This window comes from Mytilus californianus, unplaced genomic scaffold (assembly GCF_021869535.1).
Source record: "Mytilus californianus isolate M0D057914Y unplaced genomic scaffold, xbMytCali1.0.p SCAF_10, whole genome shotgun sequence".
Taxonomy (NCBI): domain Eukaryota; kingdom Metazoa; phylum Mollusca; class Bivalvia; order Mytilida; family Mytilidae; genus Mytilus; species Mytilus californianus.
In genome coordinates this window covers 51,305,020-51,314,966 of record NW_026262582.1, presented here as the reverse complement: position 1 = coordinate 51,314,966, position 9,947 = coordinate 51,305,020, and the positions used below count along the sequence as shown (strand labels likewise).

Sequence of the window (9,947 nt, the reverse complement as noted above, 5' to 3'; positions counted from 1 at the left end):
CTGTTATATATGATTTGAACAGAAAATACACAAGATTCCATTTCTTTCTACAGAAACATAAACTTTCAAAATCAATATCATTCTTGGTTGATTTGGTCTTCTCTGTCCTACTGCTTTAACGCCTTTTTACAACCGTTACACTGAGATGGAAATGCTGCAATGAAGCTATAAAACAAGTTTCAGGAAGCTCTAATTGTAGTTTATGTGAAAAATGCAACTGATATTTCATGGAATGCATTGATTGATTGATTGTTGGTTGCTTAACGTCCAGTGGTGGAATGCATGGAAGAACAAGGCTAAACAGTATGACTCCTCTCATTCATAGTGGGGTACAACTCCATAGATGGGGTTTAATTACCTGTTCCACTCCAAACTTTTACTAATTTGCCCCCATTCCCCCTTTCTTCAAAATCCCCGATCTGCATCTGAAATTCTCTTAAGTTCATAGGGCAATAGCCTCTAGAAAAAAATATGAATGACCGAATCACAATTTCGTGTGTATATGCACATTTGCACAGTATGTCCTTATTATCTACATGGTTTCATGACATTCCATTGTGTGATTTTAGAAGAGTTGTGTTGACCAGAACAGGACTGACAGACAGACATACAGGTCAAACACATCATATCCTATGCAAATTGGTTGCATTGGTTATTATTAGAGTTAAATGGGTTCAGTAGTTTTTAGAGGAGATTAATGAAAAAGTACAGCACGACAGACAGCAATTTTGTAACTGATGGCAAAAGCTCACAATGTCTTTAGGACGAGTTAAAATTGCAATATTCAGAAATACAAAAGAATATAACAAAGTGTCAAAAAAGATTTTAAACAACTGATTTTCTACAACTATAGTTAAACTCAACTTCTAATTTCCTGTATTTAAATTAAGTTGCATTTTCTTCACATTATTTGTATACATGTATCTTTATAATATAATTTAACTCAATTTTCACCATTATTTTTTTTTTTATTTCAACAGTATATATATGTTGGTCAAAGAATAATTTCAGCTGAAATTGTCTTCAAATGAACAGAACATGAAAATGATTTTTACTCCTCTTGTCAAGTACATATTGCCAATGAAACAAATATTAAAATTTGAATCCTTGAGACAGTTTACATTCCTAAGAAATAAGAAACAAGATCTGTAATTTATTCTTTGAAGGCAACACATTCCTTCCATAAATCAAGAGTTATTATTTTCATTATAAGTTTTGTTCTTGCATCTGCAGCTTTTCTCTTTCCTTTCAGTTTTTTGTTTTCAACCTCTGATATTGATTCTGAAAAATAAAAAGCATAATCTTGTTGATAATTTAAAAAAAGGACAATTGCAAAAATATATTTCTAACATTAAGTGTATAGCAAGTCATTTTTTTATATTTCTTCAATTTCAAGATATCTTATTAAGTATATACCGGTAATATATCAGATATCTTGTATTCTTCTTAGGATACCTTATATCATGTATATAGTATATAAGATAATCTTCTTAAAGATATCTTATATGATTGAATTATCAGATATTTTAAAATAAGTCTTTAAAATGTAGATTCTAGCATTGAATCGATTAAGTGAAAAGATATTCCTACACCTAAATTTTTCAAAAGAGTAGGCCTGCTAAGACCCCTTTTTGGCCCGAACGTATAGCACTTTTACAAAATATTTCTGTTATAACCAGATTTTCTCTATATATATTAAACAAAGGAGTAGGCCCGGTAAGACCCCTTTTTGGCCCCAAAATATAGCATTTTCACCAATATGTTAAAATGTACTCTTTCAGCTATAAATTGGAAAGTAGAATACTTCTGTTCCATAAATATGGGTTGTTTTTGACAATACAATGCACATGCAGCAGGTAATAGCAATTATAGCATCATGAATTCATGCAATATTACTGAAATCTTCACAATTTTAGCATTTGTGCTAATTTTAAGACTGTTTTTGTCTAAAATGGAAGTGGCCGCATGAGTGTTCAGTCTTAATATTTAAATAGATGTTGTATTTGATGATAACACATGTACATAACATATATAAAGGTTGAGAATGAACATGAATGCGGCCACTTCCATTTTAGACAAAAACCATCTGAAAAGTGACGTTTTAAGGCATATTTGATAGATTTTTCATATCTTAGCTTGAATTTGATCGTCTTTAATGACCAAATCAGTTCAAATCTTTTACTTAAACTAATTGAATCAACTAAAGAAGACACTTTTAAGTGTTTGAAAAATGTCAAAATTTAACATATACCTATTACGGTCCAATATCCAAAATCTTATTACATGATTTGGTTCAGCATATCAAAGAACCACACGAATTCAATTTTTAATGCAATAAAACAAAGTTTAATTTTGGACCCTTTGAACCTCAATATTGACAAATTTGATAACCAATGGCCCAAAATCCAAAATGTAAATACACGGTTGGATTCATCATATCAAAGAACCTGTACATTCAATTATTGTTGAAGTCAGACAATGTTTAATTTTAGACCCCTGATTACAAATGGATTAGGACAAAATTGAAAACTTAAGGCCCAAAATCAAAAATCCAATACATAGTTACTTTCGGCATATCAAAGAACCTCAAGAATTAAAAGTCAAGTTTAATTTTGAACCCTTTGGACATTAATGTTGATAAATTTGAAAACTGGGCCCAAAATGCAACATCTAAATATTCAGTTAGATGCATCTTATTACAGAACCCCAAGTACTAAATTTTTTATGAAATCAAACAGAGTTTAATCTTAGACCCTTTGGATCCCAATGTGGACCAATTTAAATGGGACCCTAAATCCTAAATCTAAATACACGGTTAGATTTAATTTCGTCATTCAACATATCAAAGAAACCCATATATTCAGTTTTTGTTGAAATCAAACAAAGTTTATTTTGGACCTTATAATATGTAGACTTATTTGAAAAACAGGCCAAAATTCAAAAGTTTAAATACACAGTTAGATTCAGCATATCATAGGACCTGAATAATACATTTTTGTGGAAATAAAACAAAATTTAATTTTGGACCTTTTTGTGGACTAATTTGAAAACACGACCAAACATAAAAGATCTAAATACATAATTAGAATAGGTTTATCAAAGAACCCCTAGAATTACATTTTTTAATAAATCATACAAAGTTTAACTTTGGACTCTTCGAACCTCAATTTTGGCCAATTTAAAAACTAGGCCAAAGAATCCAAAATCTATAATACATGATCAGATTCAGCAAGAACCAGAAGAATTCTTTACTTCGCTACCTTCAAATGAAACCCCATTTAAAGTGGTCAAGAAAATAAGCCATTTATACACAGTATTAGAAAAGTACTGTTTTTGACCCTTTATTCATAAATGGTTAGGGCCATAACCCAAAAAAACAATCCCAACATTCCTTTTTTGGCATAGGACCTTGTGGTTCTGTGAATTTCCTAGAGATCCATACACTTTTACACAAGTTATTTTCTGGAAACCAAATGTCTTCGGACGACACATAGACAACGCCATAACATTATACTAAATATAAATTTTTGCGGTCCTATAAAAATGCATACCGCATAGTTGGCTATAAAGGGTCAGACAGGCAAAATTTGAAACAATTCAAACAAGAAAAAAATATCTTATTTAGTTTATAAGATATCTGTCTGATTTAATATATTCAGATCAGATATTGTATATAGTATACATAAGATATCTTACTTAGATTATAAGTTATCTCATTAAGTTTATAAGATATCTTATCAAGTTTATGAAATATATCTTTATAACTAAAAAAGATATCTTTTCACCTAAAGTGATAAATAAATCAAAATATTAATTTACTAAATGATATATCTTTATAAAAGATCTTATTTAATTCATAAGATATTTTTCAACTGAACAAGCATTCTATGAGTATTGCATGGTAATACATAGTCCCCTACCGGTTAAAAATTCATTGTAATGGAACGAAATTCTAACTTGATCTATAACTTGTCATGATGTAAACTACATAAAATAACAAACAAACCTACCACTAAATTCTTCAAACAATTTACTAAAGAAAAGGAAAAAAATCCAAAATGTCATTTATCTTAATACAATGTCTTTTACAAATCTTTTAAAAAATGAGTTATTTCCCTTTGAACAGAAATCTAGTAATTGATAAGTATTTCATCAAACATTTAATTCTAGGGAAAGTTAAAAAATGAGTTATTTCCCTTTGAACAGAAATCTAGTAATTAATAAGTATTTCATCAAAAATTTAATACTAGGGAAAGGGCTTTAACTGAACAAGGAGAAAAGCTTAAATCGTGAAAATCCACCTTGACCTGTAACTTGTCATGATAAAACAATACACCAAATATCAAATCAATATCTTCAAGCATGAAGAAAAAAAGTCTGGAAAACTGATTTGCCAGTCTGACAGATGGACAGACAGACAGACGGACAGAGTGCAAACATAAAGTCCCCTTTGACTTCGTGGTAGTGGACTAATAAGACACTGTTTAACATGAATATTAAAAATATATAATAAACTAAATAAGGTATCTAATTTACTAAACAAGACATTTATAGATATCTTATATAATATATAAGATTTCTTATTAATTTCTAGATTTATTAATTTTTAAATTTCCAATTTTAGATATTTTTGCTATTTTTTTAAGGAAAACAACTCAAATGCAGGGCCAACAGTAAAACTCTAAAACGCAAGGGTGTAATATTGTTATGCCATGTGTAACATTTTTTTTTGAGAAAAATTCTTGCACATGTCAATTTTCACTCAAAAAGGGTATGTATATATATATGCTGTGAACTTCTTTAAAATAAAATCTGAATGAATATTCTAAACAGTTCAACTAATTCAAGACTAACAGATCAATCACTCAAGCCAGAATATGAGAAACAATCAAATTTTGACCCAAAAATTCTTCAGTCAAAAATTCAGAACGTACGTACTGTGAATCAGAATTGTGTTACCTTTTTAAATATATTCTTACCTTAACATTAATTGCCTTTCTCATTCCCTGAAACGGTAGCATCTAAGTCTGAGAGAGAACACTCAGTATCTGAAATATAAGGATTCATAAATTAAAAAGGCTATACTTAATTATATTTTTTTGTTAAATTTGACAAATAACCCAAAAGTAATGAATTTATTTTTCATATGATTTGAACCCTCTTTTGTTAGTGAGAACTATTTGTGCAGTTATAATTTTATCTTACTGTCTCTTTATCTCATACAATTCTGCCAGTATTCATGGTATTTATACTACTTGTATTTCTTTATAAATTCAACTTGTTTCTAATTTAAAAATTTTCATGAAAGTAGTACGATATTTACCCTCATACAGCTTTAATTGGAACTTAATAATCCTTTGTATTAACTGGAACTACTCTGGAGATCAAGCCATGTCCTTTTAACTGGAATTAGTTGTCCTTTTTCTAAGCACATAAACAGGTGTATACTGTGAGAAAGAGGGGGTTTCAATGAATTGTAAAAAATACATACGCCTTGAGTCCTTGTGATAATGTAGATTTCATGTATATACATAATATAACTTTATTACAAAAAAAGTAAAATCCTGACTGGTTAGAATGCAAACTTAATATACACAAAAAAACACACAATACATCATGCACATGAAAAAAGTGTGAAACAAATCAAGTTAATATTAATAATATATAAAAGAATATAGATAATTGACCAATGTGGACCTTATTTTTCGCAATTCCATGGATTGCTTTATATAGCCTACAACACTAGACAAAATATCTTTATCATTGTTCAATGGGATCTAAAATAGTTAAGAGTTTGAGTCAAGCTGGTTAAAATTAGGATATTGGGTTTTTATTGCATTCATAAGGGGATTTCTAATACTACTGTTGATTTAGCAATGAAGGAAAAAGTGTTCCTCATCATCTAATATTTTACAAACTTTACTCTGTGTTCTCTTTGAATTTTTTTATATCATCCTTTTTATAATTTCAATTTCCAAGTTAGGGTCACTTACACAGAATTTTGTTAAAAGTTCAGGACTATTAAAATTGTTAAGATTGTGCAAGTAGTTTTCCAGTTTAATTTCATTTTTTAATTGACGATAAAGGTAGAGTCTTGAACTGTTATCAATATTTGAAAGTTTTTCAAGAGTGATTTGATCATATATAAATGTTTTCAATTGAAATCTGTACAAATTAAAACACTACCATGTGAATTAATAATATAGATATGTAATGAATTATAACGCAATTCAATACTGTACAATATCCAAAGTGTCTGAAAACTGTATTATAGGTAAAAATGAACACAAAAAAACAACTTTATAAGTTATACCTTAATCTTTAGTTTCCCATACATGTCCATCCAAATGCCTGTATCAGAACTTTTTGAGAGACAATTTTGATAAAGCAATTTGATAAAGCAATATTTTTTTCTATATTTCCAAGCAAAACAGCTGAAATAGATTCAATAGTATTTACTATTATATGGTTATATTGAAAGCCATAAACATATTTTTTGTTTGGCTAGAGGAAACTGTTTGTATTGTCACAATATCAAATGACTTATTTCAAATTCATCATTATTTTTTTAAAGTAGTGTCAGGTTTGCAATATGAGATCATATGATGTAGACATGTCAATGATACTCCATTTTTTGAAAGTAAAGTATATATGACAAGATGTGGAATAATAACATTATTTTCATGGTCCTTGGGATGTGAACCTTAGATCTATATGTACATGATGTATAGTCTGTCCAAATAAAAAAATCAGCATAGAACAAAATAGCTATGTTTCCACAGCTTACATTTGACATGCTCATAAGATCAAGACTGAAGACAAAAATAAATTTGAATCTTTATAGTACCTAAAATTGAAAAAAGGGCCCTTAAACTAGGCAATGTTTAAGAGCGCATCATGTAAAAAATGAATATCCCAGTGAGGAAGAACCTTATAAAATATTGACCAAAACCAGATTTCAAATGAATTTTCTGCAACACAAAATGTAGATTTGTACACCAAATCAAGTCGGAAAACAAAGCTTGCATAGCAACAGATGAAACTTAACAAAAAACAAAATATTATTCTGTCCACCACCATCATGACCATGGTTGTCCCTCTATTAAGTATTAAATCTTCCCATGCAGTATCTTTTATGTGTCAATATTGGTAAGATATTTATATTGGGGTGAACATGGTAAATGGGATTAGTAAGAAAAGTTTTTTTTTCACAGATTTTCGTATGGGAATAAGGGGAGGGAAGTGGGAATAAACCCCCTCATAAGGTCTTTTCAGTTACCGGTAAATAACGTTTAGTATCAGTCAGGCTTTAGTTAGTCCAAATAATTATGACATCTTGTAAGACGTCAAAGCAAAAAAAAAATATAATAGCCTTTGAAGACGTCATAATTATTTTGACTATAGTAGTTTTAGTGTGTCCACAGGGATTTGTTACAATTTGCAGAGATAACTATCCATACGAACCCCGAAAAAATCACTTTTTCGGGGTTCATACTGATAGCAAACACGGCAATTTGTAACAAACCCCTGTGGTGTGTCGTCTGCTTTTGAGAGACTGTGCTTGAAATCTTCGAAAAATACCCGGGATTTTACCAAGTTTACCAAACGATTTTAAAAAGCATAAAAAAGGAGACATAACATATATTTACCTGTAAGGCTATCATTTCAACGTTTTCTCGTACAACCAGCACGTTCTACTTTTACAATCTGAACAATCGAGAATCCAAAATTGTTTATTTACGAACTGACAGGTGCGTGTTGACTCCATTTTCTGACCTTCACACAAAAGAGCTGTTAAAACCGAGGTCGGTAATCGGAAGTCGTACGATATTTATTCCGACACGTTTGTGAAACACTCGTAAACTTGGTCGGTAACATATCCTACGACCAGTCGTAAATCGTACGATTTACGATCTTTTGTGAAACGATAGCCTGCTTTTTTTTATTCTACATATCTCATTTGAACATAAACAAAACAAAATAAACATTTAATTTAGTAACTTTTATTAAAAAAATACCCGTATCATTTTGGAAAATGTGTTCAATGACTTAACTAGAATTCGACAAATTTCTTCGGAGTTTCTGTTTTAACTGCAACTTTACTGAATGCATATGCAGTTTTATAAAAACTTTCATCAGCTAAACGAAAAAACACAGTTACAGGAAAAATAGCACATAGATAAAGTGAAACAAAATCATGTTCCGATAACGTTAACAGTGTTGTGCAATGAATATTCGTCACCTACAGTTTTTTTTGTCATATATTTCCCATAAAACTACGTATTTTCAAAAAAATATTGTGAGATCAATTCTGGCTTGAATTTAAACAACTTGGTACGAATAGAAATTGAATTGTCATTAGTTTATTTGCTTATTTCGTGATATTTTTTTATGACGAAGTGTTTTTCTCTTCTGATGATATATCTTTATCAGGAAATTAATTGCCCGTTTATAAATTTTGAAATTATAAAGAAACTAAGGTTTCAACTCCCTCAGGCAAAGTTGACCTTAGATGGATTTGGCTATTTGGTTTAGGTATTTTTGTCATATAGCTCTTCAACTGTTTCGGTACTTATACATCCCTCGGATTTCAAATGTTTGGCTTTGAGCGTTCCTGATGAAGTTAAATGCAGAAAAGCGCCTCGGACGCATGAAATTATTAAACGTGTTGTTTTCAATTTTTACATCACTGGGTCGATACCTCTGCTGGTGGACTATCAGTCCCCGAGGGTATAATCAGCTCAGTAGTCAGTACTTCGGTACTGACATGATTTATAACAAACTTTTCTAAAATTGCCCGTTTATAAATTTTGAAATTATAAAGAAACTAAGGTTTCAACTCCCTCAGGCAAAGTTGATCTTAGATGGATTTGGCTATTTGTTTTAGGTATTTTTGTCATATAGCTCTTCAACTGTTTCGGTACTTATACATCCCTCGGATTTCAAATGTTTGGCTTTGAGCGTTCCTGATGAAGGTAAATCCAGAAAAGCGCTTCGGACGCATGAAATTATTAAACGTGTTTTTTTCAATTTTTACATCACTGGGTCGATACCTCTGCTGGTGGACTATCAGTCCCCGAGGGTATCATCAGCTCAGTAGTCAGTACTTCGGTACTGACATGATTTATAACAAACTTTTCTAAAATTGCCCGTTTATAAATTTTGAAATTATAAAGAAACTAAGGTTTCAACTCCCTCAGGCAAAGTTGATCTCAGATGGATTTGGCTATTTGTTTTAGGTATTTTTGTCATATAGCTCTTCAACTGTTTCGGTACTTGTACATCCCTCGGATTTCAAATGTTTGGCTTTGAGCGTTCCTGATGGAGGTAAATCCAGAAAAGCGCTTCGGACGCATGAAATTATTAAACGTGTTGTTTTCAATTTTTACATCACTGGGTCGATACCTCTGCTGGTGGACTATCAGTCCCCGAGGGTATAATCAGCTCAGTAGTCAGTACTTCGGTACTGACATGATTTATAACAAACTTTTCTAAAATTGCCCGTTTATAAATTTTGAAATTATAAAGAAACTAAGGTTTCAACTCCCTCAGGCAAAATTGACCTTAGATGGATTTGGCTATTTGTTTTAGGTATTTTTGTCATATAGCTCTTCAACTGTTTCGGTACTTATACATCCCTCGGATTTCAAATGTTTGGCTTTGAGCGTTCCTGATGAAGGTAAATCCAGAAAAGCGCTTCGTACGCATAAAATTATTAAACGTGTTATTTTCAATGTTTACATCACTGGGTCGATACCTCTGCTGGTGGACTATCAGTCCCCGAGGGTATCATCAGCTCAGTAGTCAGTACTTCGGTACTGACATGATTTATAACAAACTTTTCTAAAATTGCCCGTTTATAAATTTTGAAATTATAAAGAAACTAAGGTTTCAACTCCTTCAGGCAAAGTTGACCTTAGATGGATTTGGCTATTTGTTTTAGGTAT

At 30.8% G+C, this 9,947-nt stretch overlaps 1 long non-coding RNA gene across 1 annotated transcript; it reads right to left on the bottom strand.

Moving 5' to 3' along the window:
• Positions 1–859: 859 nt before the first annotated feature.
• On the bottom strand, positions 860–7,912 carry LOC127718832 (uncharacterized). Its single transcript, XR_007989955.1, has 3 exons — positions 7,650–7,912; positions 4,980–5,048; positions 860–1,281 (listed from the first exon to the last, which is right to left on the bottom strand). It is a non-coding gene; the product is annotated as an uncharacterized LOC127718832 (long non-coding RNA).
• Between the last annotated feature and the right edge of the window lie 2,035 nt (positions 7,913–9,947).